Raw genomic sequence first — 21,091 nt, forward strand, 5'->3', positions numbered from 1 at the left:
TATTTCCTTGCTGCTCCACTGTAGCTCCAGTTCCTTCCACGCAAGTTTCTCGTTTCCCTCTTTACCACCAGAATTAAGAAACCTGGTATTCCTTTTGACAACATATTGCTACACGTCATTCAACAGCCACACTGTCCATTTTAGACTCAGTACCATGATACGTGCTTCCAGGAAAGTCTCGATTCCCTTATTTTTCATTAATTCCCTCTTAATTTACCCAGTCAGCTCCAATCTGTGCCATGCTGTTTGAAATCCAAGGATGAAGTCGTGATTACTGCGCGAGTAGGTTGATGGCTAACAGAAGCCAAAGACAAAAGAGCGCTCTCCAAGAAAGCAAATCTACATTATGTTGTTACAACATGTTTTTAAAATCGTGCTTTTTAGCCTGCGACATCCTTCGACAGCTATTATGTCACCATGGCAACTGCGAGTACTTGTTGCGGACCCCTGCTCAGGGAACTGCACAAAATAAACGCGCCTCGCTGCGAATTAACAAATACCGAGAGGGAGGCAGGTAACGGGAAGAAAAAGCACAGGCAGATCATTCATCCACAGGACAGTCCGGAATGTCAACTGCATCGGACTCGGAACTGGCAGATGTATTGGAGAGACAGTCAGAAAGGAGAGATTGGAGGAAGGATGGAGCCTAATGGCACAAAAATGATTGTGTACCTTAGTGTTTTAACTGGTGTCTGAGTGTGCATGTAGGCTCATCTGAAGGCTGGAACTGCCATTGCTGAGAATTATTAAGATTTATAGGATTCAACAATTTCCTAAAATCACAAGCTAATACTAAAAAATTATGTTATTCCTGCTACAATCTGTCACTGGTTGCATTTTGTCAATTTCTACCTTTACAATAGTTTTTAAAAACTTTGCATCACTATGACCAAAACAATATCAAAAAAGAGTTATTCTACCATACACCCATACATTTGCATGCTAGACAATAAACAAACTTAATTTCAGGTACAGATATTAGGTGTGTTAGCTTTGCACTAGAGCAGTTGTCATTGCTTTTCTGAATTTAAATTTGAGACTATAAAAAATCTGTCATTAAATTTTTAAACATGCTTAGACTATTAAATTTCAAAACAAAGCGGGAAGTGAATAAGTGCTTGAAAAAAGTCAATCTGTCAGAATCAAAATTGTCAAATGTATCACTAAAAAGCACCATTTTTGCCATTTTCCTGTTTGCCTCTAATAACTTCTTTGAATAATGTTCAAATGCATTTTTGCTCTTTGCTTTGTTTTTCTGAGAGCCAAATTAATCTTTTATCTTGAATTTACGTGCACAAATCAAACAAATCTGGTTGTGCAGGCACGGTGCAGACAGAGACGGGGTTCTCAGTGCTCTGCTACGACATTCAGCGATCGACAACTCACCACTTTTCTGATGCTTGAATACAGTTCGGATACTCATTTCTGTATTTTCTGGCCCAATTCTACTACTCCGTAGAGAGCAACCACACTTGCAATTTGCTGAAAGTTGTGTTAGAATAACCACTTTATGAATTCATATTACTGCCTTTAATATACAAATTTCTAGGGTAAATACGAGATTTGCACTGCTAGAAGAGATCCATTTTTAAACAGGTTTATTGAGATGTTCTTATGTCTGATCAACCTTACTGTATCACTTCTTCTCTGAATACTAGCAAGCTGATCACATGCTGTTAACGGGTGATCCATGGTTATTTATAAACTCATCGTTCACATCGTCCAAAATTTAAAGACTGGGGGGATTTTTACTTGTTGTTGGGGTGGGGATTTTATTCACAAGTAATGCAGATTTAAGAATTGAAAACACAAGGTTCTGTCTAGGTAGATTTTTGTCATGTTTGAGCAACTGCTCAGATGTCCCCATCTTTCTGAAGAAAATCGACCACATTCTCCCAATTGTCATGTGTTTATCATTCTGACTCCAGACAGAAAAAGCATCAGATTGGAAGCACTCTAGCCGGAGATACATGTATGCACACACATTGCAGCAATGCCACTTGCAACATTAGAATAGGTCTGGTTTTGTTTTCAGCATATATAAATATTTCAAAAGGATCAAAAAAGGCAAAATATTCTTTCCTGCAAAATTAACCTATTCATGAGTGTCGTAAGGAAGACAGACCAAGTTGCAGAATAGATCAAATAGGCTTAATTTCAATCCTTAGACAGTTTCTGTGTATCTTCCGCAAAATTACTGTTGATAAATACTGTTTTCATAAAGTGTCTTAAATTCTTCCAAACCATTATCTGACCAAAAGGTGTAAATAAAAGCCTAGGATGAAGAATTAGTCGAGGACCTGTGACTCAGGAGTTCCTACATTTACCATTTTCATTTGAAAAATGGCAATTACGTTAACCACTAAAGTCCCCTCAACACTGGTGCCTTCAAATACTCACCCTCCCAATCAACATACATAGAAAATACACAATGTTCTAAGTTGATTATTATTCTATCACTTAAGGATTTTTTTTATTAATAAGAAAAAGGGTTTTAAGAAACTGAAAAGATAACTTAAGAACCTAAAATCGTAATTCTCTCAAAACAGAGGATACACTGAAATCATTCAAAAACCTGGCAGCAAAATTTTCTTCTTGGCAAAAGGCTTAAGCATATTTCCATGACAGTGATTCGTCTGTAGCTTTTTTTTTTTTTTTTTTTTTACCCCTGGCACTTAACAAGCTATGGATGGTGGATTTCTAGCATTCTAATGTCTGCTTGCTGTGCTCCTTCCACATCACAGAATACATACTAAAAAGAGTGAAAAGCTTGTACCATTTTCCTGCAGTTTCTTAAATTCGAGAAAATTTTCACCACACAGTAGTCGAAAGATCTCTTCTCACAAGCATCATTTTTTGTACCTACCTAATATTCCATCTGTTCTTCACGTTACTCCACCCACCCTCTTTGAAGACTACAGAGCAGCAAAACACCCAGGATCCCTGAAAGATGACTCTGGATAACAAACTACTAAAAAAAAAAAAAAAAAAAAAAAAAGAGAGACATTTATTTATATGTAATATTAAGCTGTAATTAACAGGCTACTTTTGTCATAGGAAATAATATCATTTGAAATTGAGAACTACTCAACCAAACATGAGGTAAGGCAGTGAAATTTGCAGCTTGAAAATGATGGCAGTAGTCTGTATACAAAGTGTTGGGGGGAAGGAAGTTGGATGAATTTAAAGAATCAAGCAATGGGATCAGAATCTTGAGAATAAAAAACATCTTTAGCAGCACCTTAGGCAGATATAAGAGATGGAGGTTGACATAATCAAGTAACTTAACTACAGGTTTCAGCTGCATGAATGAATAAAGAAGTTTCAATTCGTTATGAAAAAAAAAAAAAAAAAAAAAAACGAGATTTGACTCACCTAGGTGCAGGGATCACAAAGAAATGCCGAGAAAATGATTACTGCATAACAGGCCTAATTGACAGGCCAAAGCTTAATTATCTAACAATGATTAAAAAAGGGGGAAAAGGAAGAATATAATGAAAATACTAAGGGCTTTGTTTCAGACACCCGACACAAACTGTCTCTCAGTTTCCTTAATCCTACAACATTATATTGGTATTTGAGAACCCAAGAGTGATTATTGTTCAGTCCTACAATTTGAGGGCATTCATAAGGAACACCAAAGTCTAAATCTTAACATAGAATTGTTTTCAATGGAAGCACAGATGTGATGACAAAATGTGCCCTAAGACTTTTACTGCAGGTTTTAATTCCTAGTACTGCTCATTTGCAGGTCTAGACCTATAATGCTTTGTTAGCTTGAACAGCTGTGGTTTTATGGCTGGACTAGATTTGAACGAAAGTTTAAAGGCTTGTGTGTAGTTATTGTATATGTCCAATTAATCTTCACTCTGCTAGAAAAAGCTTTTCCCCACCTTTTTCGCTACCTCACAGTTCTTATGCTTGCTTTGGACTGCAAACCTGGCTCACACTTCCAGTTAACAAGGCTGAGGTACTGCCCTAATAATCCCTAACATGTTTAAACAGATGTTTATAGCTTCTGGGGAGCGTAAACCCTTGTTTTAATTCATGAAGTTACTTGTTAAACCTGAGTAAGATACATGGTTTCTGGTGATAAAGCATGATTTCTGCTATATTTGACTGATGGTATATAAATGCCAACACCTTCAATGTTTCAAACTATTCAAAATAAATAACTGGCACAGACATATAGGATCTTAAATTTCATTGCAAGACAGCAGAATAATTATCTTGTTCATGTTACACGTCCGGAAGAGAGATTAGGACTTTGGGGCAGGCTCTACGCACATTAGAAAGAGGCATTTGCTACAGCAACGTACGAAACGGATGAGACAGAACTGAAGTCTCCTCTCCCATTTTACAGAGCAAAATCAAGGCATGGACAGCCCAGCTTGTCCTTGGTCATGCAGCCGACCATGGCTGAGAAGCAGAATGAAAATAGCCCTGGGCCTTAGCCTAGGCCATTCCTTATATATATATATGGTTTTTTGTTTGTTTGTTTGTTTGTTTGTTTTTTAAGATTTGTATCTTTGCTACATACCGTATACTCAATGCAGGGCACAGACCACATGAGGTAAGTGGAGCAGTATCTGTTGATACATTAGGCCACCATTTACCATAATCGACGTGGGACAGCATCCCAGCAGATCTGGACTTCTCCCATCAGATGCCATCTATAAGCTCACACTGGTAGTTTTAAAATTTTATTTCAAATCCTTGGGTGTCTATACACATATCAAACTAGTACCAAGCATCAAAAAGGAATATAAGATCTGACCAAAACTATCACCACGTAAAAAAATAAATAAATAAATAAATGTGATGAATTTGGGGGGTTAGGATATTTAAAAATCCAGTTCTGAAATTATAAAATCCATATGAACCAGCTTATTCAAAAAGGGCAACAAAAGATTTTAGTAACTCATTTAATTCATCAGATTGCTCTGCAGATGGCGATAACATTTATTTTCTATTTAAAGAGTGTCTCGCCTCATCATAATCAGGGAAATACTACACTCTCCAACTTAACCAAAAACTTGGCAAGGAGAAAATGCTGCACTAGCACCAAGTAATCCCATATGAAAAGCCTGTCTCCCATCTTTCTTGTTTTTGCCGTGCCAGAAATATTTTTAAAAGACCACAAAGTAGACTTTTCATATTTTACTATGAAATATTCACTCACTTGTAAACACACGTGCCCTCGAGACTCCCACAGTTGGCTCAGCCTGGCCAGCACCACGTGGAAGTTTCGGCAAGGGATGTTTCCCTGCCCATCAGCAGGGACAGGGCAGACACAGAGCTGGCTGGCGGCCTGCTGGGGCTTGCGGTTTGATGGGGAAACTGCCCTGGGGAAATCAGACTTCCCAGAGCACATCCTTAAAACCTTCCAGCTGCTGAATCACTTTCCCGCAAAGGAGAGAAAGGGAAAGGCTTCCCCAGCAGACCGGGAAAGCAGAGCTCCCAGGTCAGGCGCCAAGGCAGGGAACCCAAAGGGAGAAAGCTGCATTCGGCCCCAAGATGAGCACAGAGCTGCCAGGGCAAAGCTCCCTGTTCCTAGCTGCAGGTGCCAGCGGGTGGGCAGCAAGCCTCAGACGTTCCTCGGGGACAGCAGGGGCTGCAGAAGGGCTGAAAGACTGCAGAAATGGCATTATCAGAAAATTGTAAGTGCTGTGTCTTACTGCATGTTGACATGAAGATGTGCCTGCCTTTTCCTGGAAGCTCCTCTGAGAATATTGCAGGCAACGTGGAATGAATGAGATGCAGATGACACTCAGGCTTTGAGAGCTTGCTTCCTAGGTGTGTTATCCCTGCTGAGTGGCTGGGCAAGGCACACTGCATTTGCACTTAAATGCTCTGCCTCTGACACCAAGTTCAGGACAATCATCATTAAAATATTTTAGCAAAGCTGTAACACTAACTCAGTCATCATTGCTTGGAGCCAAAAAAGCCAACTACCATTACTTTGTGAAGCTCTCACTTCCCAAGAGCAACTTCTACACAAACATTTTCACAGTAAAAATTAATGAGGATTCAACGTGCCTTCTGAAAATCTGCTAGCAAGCTAAGAAACAATGTTGAAGGCTCTGAAGCATTCCTAATGTCACTCTCCAAAAGAATAGTTTGCTGTATTGATGCATCTGCTGAATGGTTCAAGTACGTGTCTTCCTAATCATGTGCTTCTTGGTTTTAAATGGATTAAGAGCTTTCATCAAATGATAGAGAAATCTCAAATAATTTCTCAATTAAATCATTCAAAAATACAGCTACCGATGTTAATACTTGAACTCCAAAAATGGAGTTAGAATGCACAAACAAGCACGGCTCACTAAGGGCAAGCAGCAAACTCCCACCCAGCGTCTGCAAGCAGAATGTGCGTGTGCACTTGTTTCTTCCAGATGCAAAACTGTTTAACAAATAATTATTCAAATCCTTTACTTAAAGTCAACCTCATCCAAAATGTCCAAATATAACATGCTTGGATCTGAGGCATTTCTCCATGTTGTAGTGCTGCAGTGTGGCAGCATCTCCTACACCGATGAGGGTGGGACTGAAAGGTTAGAAAACAAATGCACATCTCAAATGAAATTTAGCAAGTTTTACCATTGATAAGGAAAGAACCTAAGGACAGCACCCTAGAACAGATGCTATTTTTAAAGTCTAATTGTAAATAATTTGATAACGCACAAAATCTTTACTTAACAGGAACATTGAACGATTATTTGCCAGCACCTGGCAGCTCCGTATTGGTCGGGCTCTTCTGATTCTGCTGCTAAACAAATGCAAAATGACAACCCTTAGGACAAAGCTGAGATTATAGATGAAACTACTCCTTTATTAAAGGTCTGGAAAAATAGTGAACTGTACTTTGTTTAAAATGTCTTGAGAGATCAAGATGCTTATGCCTGAGGCAGCAAAGAATAACAACTAAACAAGTCCTTCCCGTAAGGGTACTGGCGCAGTACACCAGCTATGCTTCAGTGGGATTGTTTGTCATCAAATATACATGAAAGACCGAGCCCCCCACTTGACTACACATGACAATCTAACATTGTCTCTTCCATTGCAGTGACATGATTATAAACATATTATCAAGTCCTGCAGTGTGATCAACAACAGATGTAAAATTAAGAGGTGACAAGCTTTAGCAGGTAGCTGAGCCTTAAGTATCTTCTGCCAAATTTAATTTTCACTTCCAAAAGTCTTCCAAGCAACTTGTCTCTTAAAGACTTCAGAAACTACTCTTTTCTATGCCTGCAGTTCTGTATTCTGAAAAAAAAATTAGAATTCAGATGTTGTTTCATTTAGGACAACTTGCCTTTCAGATTTCTTTGCCTTTATTTTATCTTGCACAGAAAGAAATAGATCCATGAAGCAAGTTGCCTTTATTTCTATTCACAACCCAAATTACAACACGCTGCATGAACTAAAGCAAACATTTCAAACAGTAAGTGATGGATTGTAACCCTAACTTTTAGGCAATATATCAGAAACAAGACACACCCTCAGGGAACACAGGTCAAAATCCAGCAGCACAAGAAAATACAATGGGAAAACCAACTCTAAAACATACCTAGTATTATGATGTGTCTCAGTAACCTAGTCACCAGCTAGTATGCAGGCAGTCTACCAGACCACTAGCAGGGAGACGATGCTGCATGAAGTTCTTCATCTGCGAGCCGTTCATTTGGTTTCACAACACTGAATGATCATGAAAGAAATTAGTCTGCATCTGAGCATTAACTCAAACAGCCTCAAACACTATGCAGGAAAATATAACTCCATAGCAAATGCCCATATGATCACCCTTGGTAAGAAGTCATACCAGCCTAGATCCCTAACAAAGCGAGAGGGATTGTGCACGGCTCGACGTGTGCCTGTCAGCCCTGAAAGGCTTGCTGTGTACTAGGGAAAAAGGCAGTGCCTTCATTCCTCCAAATAATTCTTCCTCCGTCTGTATCATTTATTATACTTAAGTAGGTTCTTGACATTACAATCTAAAGACAATTTTGTCTCCCAAGTTTAGGGGCATATAGGGTTCCAGTATTGCTTGCATATGATCCCAATTCGTATAAAGCAGACATAATTAAGCAGTGAGCCGTGACAGGTAACACACCTATTATCTGCTGGCTGACTCCCATGGCTTTATAAAGCATAAGGTACCAATGAATGTGTCTGCTCCCTTTGGGTATAATTATATTTCATAAGCCAGTTCCTGGAGTTGCTAGTGTAGTTTCTCTTCAGAGGAATGTTTCTCTATCTTCCGTGGATTACAGTGGAATTTTTCTTGAAAAAAGGGTATGCTATGATTGACAAGCATTGATGTGAGGATTTAGTTGTGCTGTGTCAGGTTCCAAGTTTAGAGTTCAATCTATATGGCTTAACGATGACATTATTATATTGAAGCATGAACATCAACTTTCCAAAACAAATTTTAATTTAAGTATGAATGATGCAAAGAACATTAACAGCTAAATATGTTAAATGTTTCTGTTCCTTAATTTCTCTACAGGGAGTTCACTTTAAGACCCACATTAATATAGAAGGAACAAAGGTGATATAACGACAACAGCCATGTGATTTATCAAAGACTTTTAATATATCCAATACCAGTGTAAACTAACTTTTTTTTAAAGTCTAAAATAGCCAAATCACAAGACAGCCACATACAGCATGGGAAAAGGAAAGTGCAAGGAGAAAAGGAAAAGCGGACAATAACAAGGCTCACTCTAAAAAGACAGGAACAACTAGCCCTAGGCATTATTATGCCCAAATACAAGATGGAAGTGTAAAGTTTTGGTAAAGCGTGGTGCCTGGATCATTTAAGTTACAATGGGTTTTTACTTTAAAGGGAAAAAAGTTATCTAGTGTGGTTGCTGAGAAATAGCACCTTTATTGAAGTCACCTTCCCTCCCAGTAACACTGAACTTCCACATCACTGTACAGCCAAAATGTAACAGAGCCGTGCAGACAGTATGACCACGTGTCAACCACTTCAACCTATAACACTACTTGACTTTTTCAAAAGCATTTCATTATCTTGTTCCTACTACTCTAATATCTTTTTATAGATTCTTTTATTTGCTTAATGCTTTAGATTGCAGAACGATTATTTAGGATTTTTAACCGGGGTTGTGTTTAAGCATATTCCCTTTCTTTGAAATTCCTCTTTATAATCTTGCGCCAGTCAATCCCCTGTGTATACCCTTATAAACCTCATTCTGAAGCTTGAAAATTCCTTGGGTTTAACTACAGTTAAGGAGCGTTCATGGGATGGGCCATAAAGTCCAATGAATTTAAACTATTTAAGATCATTTAAACTAAGAATCAGGAGCCTGAAAACAAAACTGAGTTTCTTCATAAGGAAAAATAATTATGGTTGTGTTTTAAAGTACAGTTTGTGAAGTACCAAAGCAGATCAAAAGGTTTGAAAATCAACCGTTATAAAAGAGGTAGTGATAACTATAGGCAACTAAGAGAATATTGGAATGAAAAGGTGATAATCCTTTTTAATAAGCTTGGAACAAAACCTGAGAATTGCAATTAATGCATAAAACAGAATCGCGTGGAAAGGGGGAAGGGACAGCCATAAAAATCACTTAAAATGAGTTTGTCATTTCCTCTAGTGAATGATGGGAGCCCAGACAAAAAGTGTTAGGTTTGATATGTTTTGCTATACTTTTTCTTCTGAAAAACAAAAACTGAAATCCTGCTGACAGATTCAGGGCACACTTTGCAGCAGTTAAAAGTGGTGACTGCTCTACTACTATTCCTTCCCATTTTGTTCTATTCAGTTATGACTCCCATGACCTCTGTCCACACCTCTGAAAAAACAATTCCAGGACACCTAGCACAGGAAAGCAGTCCTAACCAGACTTATCTCCAGTTATTAAATAGCAGGTCCTCTAGAACTGCTTCAATATTTGTTACAGTTTATATATTTTTATGCTGCATCCGTTCACTTTTCTTACCTTTTTAAATTAACCATTTCTTGTTGCCTCCACTCGTTTTAAGATCTACCATGTCTCACTTACTTTCACTTTTCACAGCAGAAAACTGCCACTAACACTATTATTCTGAGACATTTTTATTTATCATAAATCTCTTGTGCTTCTTCATTCATTTGAAAGGCTCTCTGCAAGGGAAGCCCGCTAACATCTCTGCAGTACTTTCCCTTCTCCAACCAAGCCTCTCTCAAAAAAATCTCACCTTCACTTCCATTATGAAATTATTCTCTTATAAAAGAGCACTTGCAATTTTCATCATTCTCTTATAAAAGAGCACTTGCAATTTTCATCACCACTAATTAACATGTCAACTCCTTAAAAACATATAATACTACTTAAATGACAATTTTGTCTCAGTTCACATTTCTAGAACTGAAAATTTAGATATGCCCATATTTGGTAGAAGAGTTACCAAATGGGATGAATCAGATAAAAAGCAAGTCCACTAACTGAGTTACTGTTTTATCTTCAAGTTTTCCTAATTGTTAGTAGTTCTGGAAAACAATGTACTGGTCCCAGATCTCATGATGTGCCAGTAGCTTTTATTTATTATGCTGCCTAGAGTGTGAGATTTAACACCATGCTTTGTAGTTCACCTGCACATAAGTAGCTCTTTGCACTGAATCAATATATATGCAGAATATGTTCAAGCTTCTTAAAAAAGATATTTACCTGGAAGTTTAGAACATCTGTAGAAAAATCACTTATACTTTTACACAGCTGAAATTTGCTAAGACTTGCACAGAACACTTCAATCTAAAAAAAAAAAAAATCTTACTTTCTCAACACACTGAAATAGGCTTCTCATTTAAATGATCAATTGAGTTTCACATTACTTTATCAAGCAACATTAACACCACAGCAAGTCTGGAGAGAACCTGATCAAACAACCTGTTTTGCATCCCCAATGATGGAGACTTGGATACCACGTTCAGGTTTTTGCTCATTTCCCCCAAATTTTCATTTGTAATGCCAGAGATAGCAGCATTCTGCTGCCCTTTTTCCTTCCCTCCCCTCTGCCCCTTGCTGTTACAGGCTTTGCTACCTCTCCTGCACTGGAGATGTGCAAGTCATTGATTTTGATTTTTTTAAAACAAACAAACAAACAAACAAACAAACAAAACAGATTATGCTAAAAATGTAAGATTTATGCTGTCTGCTTGCTTTCTCCTAGTAACTTCTGCATCCATTGCCCAGAAGAAAAGTGGAGTCTTTAGTCTTGTCACTAAGATGTAAACGCTGTAAAAACAGGTTGATAAGTAGATGCCCCTCTCATGGAAATGCAGCCACAGCACATCAGCTGTGATTAGAAACCAGCACAACCCACAGAGCAAAGTGTTGCAGGAGTTTGGAACACTGCCTGTCAGGAGACAAACTCACAGGATAACAGGACTGACTCGTTCTGTTCCTCATGTTAAATTAACTGCCAACTCAAGCTGCCTGTTAAGGAGCACCTTTGGAGAGATCGGGGTATGGAAGCACTGAACTGCTTTTAGGGATTATTACCTCTCCAACCAGCAGATGGGGGCTTATTCTAACCCACGTCCTCAATGTTTCTATATACCTACGTATCTGGTATTTACAGCCTCTTTATATACTCCAGACTTTAATATTTTATATTCATCATATGCAAGCTGAGTAGAGGACATACAAACCCACCAGCACTATCTCATCAATAAACAAAATTTCAGCCATAACATCCTAATTATGTGTGGCCTGTTTTCCGCAAAAAGCTTTAAAATCCTTAAATAGCCATTTGATTCAAAGGTATACAACAGGTTATACAATGCTTAGCGTATTATCTCATTTTCCTTACGTTCCCATTGTGATGTTGTGTGCTGTTATGAATTTCAACAACCTTGATGCGGATACGTCCTAAGAACAGACCTCAGAGATGAAACGTGTCAGAGCCAGCATGACTCGTTCTTTTAGTATGGATTGTAAGAATAAACCTTTTAGCCACACTGCAATGTCCTGTAATGAAGAGAATTTTAGCTTTCCCTCCCCAAAGTGAGCAAAAAGCAGAAATAAAACTTTCCAGTCTGCAATGGTGACATTTTTCAACTTAGAGTTCAGCTTGCACAGTAGATGGTTCTCCAGCATATAGTGCAGTATAAAACCAGGCCTTTATGTGTACATCTGTATTTCAGAAAGTTCACTTTCTAACCAATTATGATTTGCCTTGGTGTATGAGAAACATATTTTGAGTGTCGAGTGTGTTTGTCTTGGAGTGTCATACTCAATAGTTGGCTGATTTGTGGAAAAGGCAATACTCCTGAATTTTTAAAAAAGCAGGAGAGTGGCAGATTCATAGTGGGAGGGTTTCCCTCCACAAACCCTCCCCCGCTACATGATCTTATTTAAACCTTCTTCTGCCTAGATCTGGCTGGAATAAGATAGAATCAAAGTGGGAAAAAATAGTCTGATGGGCTTTAGTGGCACGCCACAAAAAACAAATGAGTAGGAATAGATTTTCAAGTACCTATTACCAGTTCATCATGTAAAACCACGGTGAGAATTTAGCCCATTGTCTTACCATCTATTTGATTTATGCAAGTGCCAGAAACAACATGACTAAAACACATTTTCAGACGATTTGTGACAGGCATGATCTGATATTACCCTCTATTTTTGGATCATGTCATAAACTCAAAACTGAATATCTGGGGTTCTCCCCATCTTGTTGGTTTTGTTGTTTTTTACTCTTTGAACCCTGCTGTCCCAGTCATTATCTTTTGCTTTCTGAGGCCATCACCTCTAAGCTCTCAGACATTTCATAGCTGCTGGTTAGATGCTGTTACCATGACATGTTCAACCTTTAAAACAAATAATTTACATTGAAAGTTGAAAACTGTTAGAATTATTAATTTAAATGTTTATCACAAAGTTTTTCTAGCCTAAAAAAATACTGTCATACTCTAGAACATGGAAGTATAATCAAGTTATCCTTGTTTTCAAGGTCTTAGATGGATGGTAGGGTTTTTCTGGCTGCTTGCTAAGTCCTGTAACAGCCTGTCTGGAGGTGCTGTTTGCAGAATAGCATTTTCAGCTTTTATCTGACAGCCACATTTGAAACAAGCAACAGAAAACCACTGTGCTGCTACCTGCCATTCACATTTTTGTGGGGAAGAATGTCTTATCAGCCAAAGCTGGTGGTCAAGCCATATAGAGAGAAGAGAAGGAGCCCAAACACGGTAAGAAAAATTCCCCAAACCCCAGCGCAGTGGCACTAAAGCAGCAGCCCTTTTGTTCCAGGACAACCTGAGTAACTGCTGTGTACAGTAGGGAACACTGGGTGAAGGGAAAAGGGTAATTAACTGTTTTCTCTCCCAGATAGACCACAACTGTGCTACCAGAAAGCAAATAAACAGCGTAAGTTTACTTACTAGTTCGAAGAAGTCTTGAAAAGTTGCAGCAGCTTACAGTTGCATCAGGTGTGCCCTGGTGAAGAGACACGTTCATCGTCAGGCCTGCTTTTTGGGAGTCGTTTCCTCTACTGGAGCCCCCAAGCCCCTCCATCAGTTACCCCGCATGAGCAGAGCTCTGCTACAGCACCATAACTCTGCTTGGGTGCAAGTAAGCACAGGGACACAGTAGACCACAAATAGCAAAATGAGATTATGAGAAGAGAACAAGTCATGCCTGAGCACTATTCTCTCTCATGGGTCCTTCTTTTCTTAGGATTTTTTTTTTATTGCTTTTCTGTTAATCAAGTTAAACACCACTGGTCCTCTCCTAACACCATTTTCAGGTGTCATACAAAAAAACAATGCTTTTCTGCCTCAGATATTTTCATTCTTGAGAAAGAAAATCAATGCCTTAGAAATTGGGACCAAAACTAGGCTTTTTAACCTCGGGTTTTTCTCTAAAATCAAGTCACAGCTCTTGCATCTCAGCTGCAAAGGCCTTTCTGCTAACAGCAATTTGAAACTGATTGAGAGTGTGATTGAATTTGATGTTAAGTTTTTCAGTCATTTAATTTGGCATCAGGTCTGGCTCTGAGCCTTGGAAACCAGTAGGCAGCTAGCATCTAGTACTGTTGCTGTGACGGGCTGAGATAAAAGCAGGACACATTTGCAGTTTTCCAAGCTGTAACAGCTTTACTCCACTGTCCAGGAAAAAAAAAAAAAAAAAGGTTCAGAATATATCCTTGCAGCATATTTAGACAGCTACAAATCCTGTAGATATCACTGAGATGCTACAGACTAGTTAGAATAAGGAACTGTTACATATGACAGCGTTGTAATAAACTCTTTTAGACTTTCCACTCTGTGATATCCAGAGTAGCAAAACAATATTTTAGTTGATTGTTCCTTATGATTTCATTTGTACCTCCAGTAAAGCTTTTGGATAGGTTTGAGAGTTAACATTATTTGGTAGAGCTCAGAGTATCTTCTGAAATGAAGAAAACAGTCATTGCCTGCAACTGTAAACGCTCTATTACTTCTATGGTATTTAGGACACTAACAGAAAAGAGCCCATAGAAAAGAGCCAGGGATTTTTAATGTCAGCACAAGGGAATGTCATCATTTGTTTCTTCTTAGTTAAAATAAAATAATAAAAAAAAAAAAAAAAAGAATAGCAAACATTCATTGCTGTAATAACTCTAAAAAAATGGAAAAACATTCTATAGCTTCTGAAATAGTGCAAGCATTGTACAAGAACCACAAGCAACCCAATATGTAAACAGCACAGTGAGTTTCCATTTAGCATAATATAATCTTAACCCCTATTTTCCCTTATCAAGAAGGTTCAGTAAGTGCTGGTTTTATGCCTTAAGTATGCAGCCAATAAAATTCGGGCAGTCAGCTAACCTGGGCATGATAAGTTCTCAGGCCAGAAAACGCAAAATCCAACACCACGTCACAAACTCCCCAGTTGATTTCCCTTAAATTTAAACACTGTTGATAAATGCAAAAAGTTCCCAACAAATTTCTGATCCATCTGTAGCACGGATTTTAAATTGCCTAAACAAAGATGGAAGCTGCCCTTTCTGATTAGAACTAGGATCCCAAAACATCACTGTAATTCTTGCCACAACTGTCTTTCATTTAACATAAGATGAACTACTGAAGTCTCCCAGGCAATAGATCAGAACTGCCTACAATCCTGTTCTTTGATTTTGCCTCTTCTTTTATTACTGCTTAAAATGGCACTTAGTTTTGTTTCTCCTGACCCCACACATGCTCTTTCATATTGCTTGTAAAAATCCTACAGTCTTTCTTCAGGAACAAGAGGAAGTTGAATTTGGACCTTTGGATTGCTGAAGCAACAACACAGTAACAAGGCAGCACGCACCGTCAAAATATTTGAAGAAGGAATTATTCAGAGACATTCATAAGAACAAAAAAATTACTTGATGTTGCCCTGCCCTGTGGGACTTCGTTTTCGTTTAAATCAGGAAGCCCTGTTCCTGAAGAAACAGCATATTGATTTGTATAATCTCTGATTTAAGAGTACCTACTATCAGTTGAAAGTGGATGGCATACTTTTTGTTAGCTAGAAGATCCTTCTCTCTAAAGACTTCCCTAAAAGACTCTGCAAGCATCAAAACAGCTTATTTGTAAAATGTTTTGTCAAGAAACATTGCACATGTTACTAGCGTTAATGCTTTTGCCAGGAACAAAACGTGGCCATAGTAAACTACACAAAACAGGGTTTATTCAAGGCTTTGAAAGGTACACCAGGGCAACCTCACACCATTTTGTAGGAATACAAAAAAAAATGCTACAAAGGAAAACCACAAGAAAACAACTAAGAACACCTTTGGTATAGATGGTGCAGATCAAAGGGAAGCAGGTAGAGATCTGTTTTTCAGAATTTTGACTACAAGGGAGAAACAGTCTAAGCCAGACATAGTTTTCTTGAAGCAGAGCAGTGTGATACAGTACTTGAATCAAGATCAGAATTTATTTTTGTAACTCTGCCTCCCAAGGCCCAAATCTAATGTCTAGACACTGAATTTTGTTCCACTATTGCTCATTACCACAGATTGTTCCCACATTACTTTGCAGCTCTGTCTTGAAGCACACGAGACCAACAGAAAAATACTTGCTATGCCCCGTGTGCATCAGTCTCTCTAAAAATGAATAACCAAGGTAACGCCTGAGGTAGCCCGCATGTTGACTTACGTTTGTACCCACTACAGGAACGACTTCGACTTCAGTGCTTGATTTGTAGTTGTCTCACCCTCTAGTGGCAGAGAGGCCTTAGTTCTCACGGACAAAGAAATGACAGGTTTTTTCTTCGAGTCCACTCCTCAGTTGCCTGTTTACAGCCAAGAGAACTGATTTTTTATTTTTTATAAAGCTGCAGATCATTGTCTTCAGTACGTGTCCATCACTTCTAATGGAGCAATGCAGAACATGCTGTCCTGAAGGCACTGAAATTATTAAAAAGGTGCTAATGAAGGGTGGCTGTGTGCTCAGATGAACTCCTTGAGTTATGAGAATGACTGCTATTAAAGCCTTCCTATGCAACCGTGATTAGTAATATTATGCTGCTGCCTGAAGACGAATGGAGAGGGAAGCTCTGTTTTCCTCTAACAGCTCGAACTCCCTATTAAATTTTCATTTAAAAACAGAAGACACCATCTTATTTTGATCCTCAAGAAAGACTTCAAAATAAAGGAAGTTTATTATGAAAACTGAGTGCTGGCCAGGCATTAGAAAAAATAACATTTTCTATCCTGATCTTGAAAAAAATACAGAGTATTGGGTAGCTTTAGCTCCCACAGAAATTCATCTGGAACTTCACAGGATTAGACCCTTTAAAACAGAATTAATTCAATGCTGACTGATTAAACATGGTGGTAGTTCTGTTATTGCTATTTTATACGTACAATTACACCAAAAGAAAACAGAAGACTTCACCCTTTACAAAGAAAATGTGGCATTGCCAATACTTAGTTACACACCGCCCCTGACAGAACAGAGAACTCTGGAGATGACTAATCAGCTGGCAATTAGTTTCAAACACAATTTATTCTATTAAGAAAGGCCTTTGGCCATATTTTAGTGGAGGATGTATAAAGTACAAAACCACAGGGAGCAGTAGCTTACTTGCCAGTGTGCGAGCATATTTGTTAAAACAGGTTTTTACTATTCTTTAGAAGCTCTTAAAAAGCCTTAATTCTTACTTGTACGTTGTTGCGGATATTCGAGTACAGCTCTACCACGTCACATGAAGCTGTGATTTTTCAGGTAAGTATAAATTATGGTGCATGGTTCTAATTGCCTGCATTCAACCCATCACAATGCTCCATTTCCTTACACGTCTGCAGCTTGGCCAGACTCTGGCCAGTTGGACTTGTTTGACACCACTACAAGATAAATATTTGAGAATAAGGCTACAGAAAATTGCAGTATTTTTGCTACATTCAGAAATTCTGCTGGCATTTTAAATAGGAAATTCTCATAGTGGTGCACAATAAAACTGGCATCTGTTACATCTATAGGACTGTGAAGCATCCTTAAGAATCACAACACCTTTATGGTTGCTCCAGACACCCACATCAGAGCAACTATGCAGGAGTGCAACCAACATTAAGACTTACTAGATCCAGAGTCCACACTGTAGAGCTAGGATGCAAAATGGATTTTGCAGTCCATGCAATGTATGATGCAGAGGCTGCTACGTTAATTCAGAACATGCAGTAGCATGTAGACAGTGCAATCAGCCAGGTCTTCAGAAAGATCTTCTGGAGGAAGCACGCCTTCAGAGAACAACTGAAGGCCACGGGGCCCAAGATTTAGGCTCTGACTGAATCTGACTTAGAAGTCAAAGTTGAACCTATTACCACACAGCTGGATGCGGTCACTGCTGGGTAAGTCTGAAATTGTGCAGCCTCATTCTCACACCATATGATCCAGGGTGCAAATGCTGCCTTGGGTAACGCTAGTTCACTTAACCTACTGCCCTACTTGTTGAATACTTTCTCAATTTTCCTATGTAGTTTAAAAGTGTCTAATAAAAATGTTTTACTTAATGTTTCCTCATATATAAGTCTCAAAGCTTAGATAATGGGAACCAGATGACAATAGCACATACAAGCATACTCATTTTATAGATATGAAGTAGCTTTTGGAAAAGAGATTGAATTCTTGCAAGTGGGATGGGTTTAATTACACCACAGACTTTGATCCTGTTCACAATTCCAGTGTGAATTTGGGCAAAACTTCACTGAAGTGATACGATTACAGGCAAAGGTAAAATAAGAAAAAGTGTTTCAAGATTCACAGCTGCAGCACAACATCTCTGAAGAAAGAAGATGCCATCAGATAGATGGCTAGAGCACCCATGTTGTGCCTGCGTGCCTGACTACCACCCTTATTCCCTGCAGCCTATACAGCAAGTACTCCAGTCTTGTAAATCCATTAGAGAACAACACTGTGGTATCAGTGCACAAGGAACAAGCCATTTAATAGCCTAGCTGTATACACCAATTTTAAACATGTTTTGTACCTTTGCCATCATACTAAACATTTAACCAACTTTGGATTCTTTTTCCCCAACACCATACACTGGATTTCACTTTCTGTAGCGTCAAATTAATGATACCAAATGTACTGTAGCAGCAGCACAGAAACACCTACATGAGGGAAAGGTCCTCCTGGCATCGGTAAGAACTGCCACCACTCCTTGTTCTCAAGGGCAACACACGGACACCCAGTTATAATGCCTGTTGCACTACTTACTCCCTTTCACAACCTACTGAACTTAAGGGCTGCTGTAAGCAGGGTTAATGAATTCCAATCATTTGCTTCATCTGTGTAACAGCAAACACTCACCTAGGATCCTACCTCCAAACAACACAGTGCAAAACCAGCACACATGGATGAGGATCTGCAGTTCGGAGTCTATAGGTCTGCTTGTCTTGGAAGTTGCTCAAGTGTAATCATCGCCTAACTTGATTTACAACAGGAGTGGCACCATTCTGTGTAAGGTCACGGTTAGCTGACATTCACCACAAAGGAATTTGCACACTGGACGAGACTAAATTCTACAAAGCTGAGCCTGTGAACTCTCCTGCTCATTACATACCATTGTTTGAATTCAAACATACAGCAGATCGTAGTTCCTTATGGGGAAGGCATAGATATTCACCTGTTCAGTCTCCTATTGCTATGCTCGACTTTGATATTAAATCATAGAAGATCAAAGTTTACCTTGGATTTGGGTCAGAAAAAGTCCGCAGAGAACTGAAATGGCACATATTCTGAATTTCATCTACATGTGACATTGCAAATAGAACACCTCAAAATGTACCGTATGCGGCCACACCGGGATTCTGATTTCTGACGTGAGTAACCGGTCAGTTATCCGAACAGCGTTACACAGTGGAAGGAGAAAAAAGCTTCCTGGAGGATCTGAAACGAAACCTCTCTGAACAGGACTGCCATTAGCACTACAGGTGAAGAAGCACCCTAGGACATACTCTCATATTAGCCAGGGAGGGGATGGTAGCTGCCATTCTGACACATGTCAGCATCAGCGTTGAGCAGGGAAGCAGTGATGCGGATACCAGCATGTGCTCCCACCACTGTTTGCTCTCACTGCATTTTACAGTTGGAGTCAATTGACAGTCACCACACGAGGGAATTCATGCTCTGGGCAAACCATTATCCTACTGAGGTGACCATGTGGAACTGCACAAGGAGGGTGGAACAGCACTTTACATGCTGTTACCGTAGTCGTGAAGAGATTGTTGGATGCTGCTTCCCTTCAGCAGCCTTGGGTTGCCTGAAAGTAGTTACCTAAAGGGAAGGAGCATGAAGCCGCTATTGCTTGTGAGCAAGGAAATGACATAAATAATAAAATAATTATAATATATATAAATAGAGAGAGAATATAAATATATGAAGAATAAATATAAATATATAAAGAGTAAAAAACAGAAATATTGACGAGTTTAAAACAACCTTTTTACACAGTATTCAAAAATCTGCTCAGGCTGCTTCTGCACATCCTTTTCAAGGCTCGGACAAAAACTTAAGAAAACAGTGCTTGTTATTTATACGTTGGCAATAAACCCCCAAATCTGGGCATTCTTTATCACTACGTGTCTCATATACAGATACTTTAAAGTTGTGCTGAATATTAAGTATCATAATTTGGAAGCACGGTAAAAAAATAACATCTGCTGTAACCTGAAATACCAGAAGTAGGCCTTTTCATTCTGTGCCAGTCAGCAAAATAAGAACATATGTGCAGAATGCATTTCACATACATGGCAATGACATTCACAAAATATTCAACTTACAGTTTCTCCTTTTGACCAGTTGTACTCTTGACCATTCATACGACTGCTTCCAATTATTCTAACAGTAACTCCTAAGCAAATTTAAGCAACTGACAAACAAGGCAAAAATGAGCAGCTATAGGGATATTTCACTGGTACTCTAGTAACATACCTGAGACTCTTTTAAGTCTTTTAGACAGCAATAGAGTTGATAAACTATTTATTAAACTGGTTTTATAAGTTTATGCCTCTGCTTAACTTCAGTACTGTAAATAATTCCATTTAAATAAGTTTCAGTGGTATCGCACAGAACAAGGAAGTTAAAGAGAGGCACAAATGTTTCCAGGGCCAGGGTTATAGCATGTGGATGCAAGTTGGAAGAAGAATGAGGAACTTCAGTGGTTTGTTTTTGTTTTTCTTTTTCTTTTTTTGTTTGCTTTTGTATCAGGGTTCTGCTGTATATTAGTGTTGTGGGGTGCTCCATGGAGCTACCCAACTACTATAGCAAGCCATCACAAAATTAAGAATAGAAAGAAACCTTCACCTCCAGGTTTTCTTGCTTTTGTCAGTTAATACTAGCAGCATGTGAACTTTAAAAGATATACTTAACATATTTCAGACCTGGGTTTTCTAAAGCCCACGTGATATTCAGAAAGCCATGTGCTCGTTGTCTCAGAGAACATGCTCACCGTGTTCTGTGGAGGAAGCACGAGCACAGCAGAGAACACGGTGAGCAACTGAGCACGTCAAGTTCCTCCATGAATCTGTGTAAAATATTTTTCTCTAAAATAAAAAAGTAAGAGATACAACAGGGAGAAAAATAAAACTATGTGCTGCTTATGGCAAG

The 21,091-nt window shown here is 38.8% G+C and overlaps 1 long non-coding RNA gene across 2 annotated transcripts in view; it reads right to left on the reverse strand.

The window, feature by feature from the left end:
* Window positions 1-17,435, reverse strand: part of LOC311440288 — a 32,687-nt gene extending 15,252 nt beyond the window's left edge. For both annotated transcript variants that reach the window (XR_014695316.1, XR_014695317.1), the window contains exons 1-3: window positions 16,136-17,435; window positions 13,391-13,445; window positions 2,867-2,971 (exon numbers count right to left, since the gene is read on the reverse strand). This is a non-coding gene — a long non-coding RNA (uncharacterized lncRNA). The remainder of the gene's footprint in view (window positions 1-2,866; window positions 2,972-13,390; window positions 13,446-16,135) is intronic.
* Window positions 17,436-21,091: the final 3,656 nt, after the last annotated feature.

The sequence above is a fragment of the Aythya ferina genome (assembly GCF_964211825.1).
Source record: "Aythya ferina genome assembly, chromosome: 8".
In the NCBI taxonomy this organism is placed as follows: domain Eukaryota; kingdom Metazoa; phylum Chordata; class Aves; order Anseriformes; family Anatidae; genus Aythya; species Aythya ferina.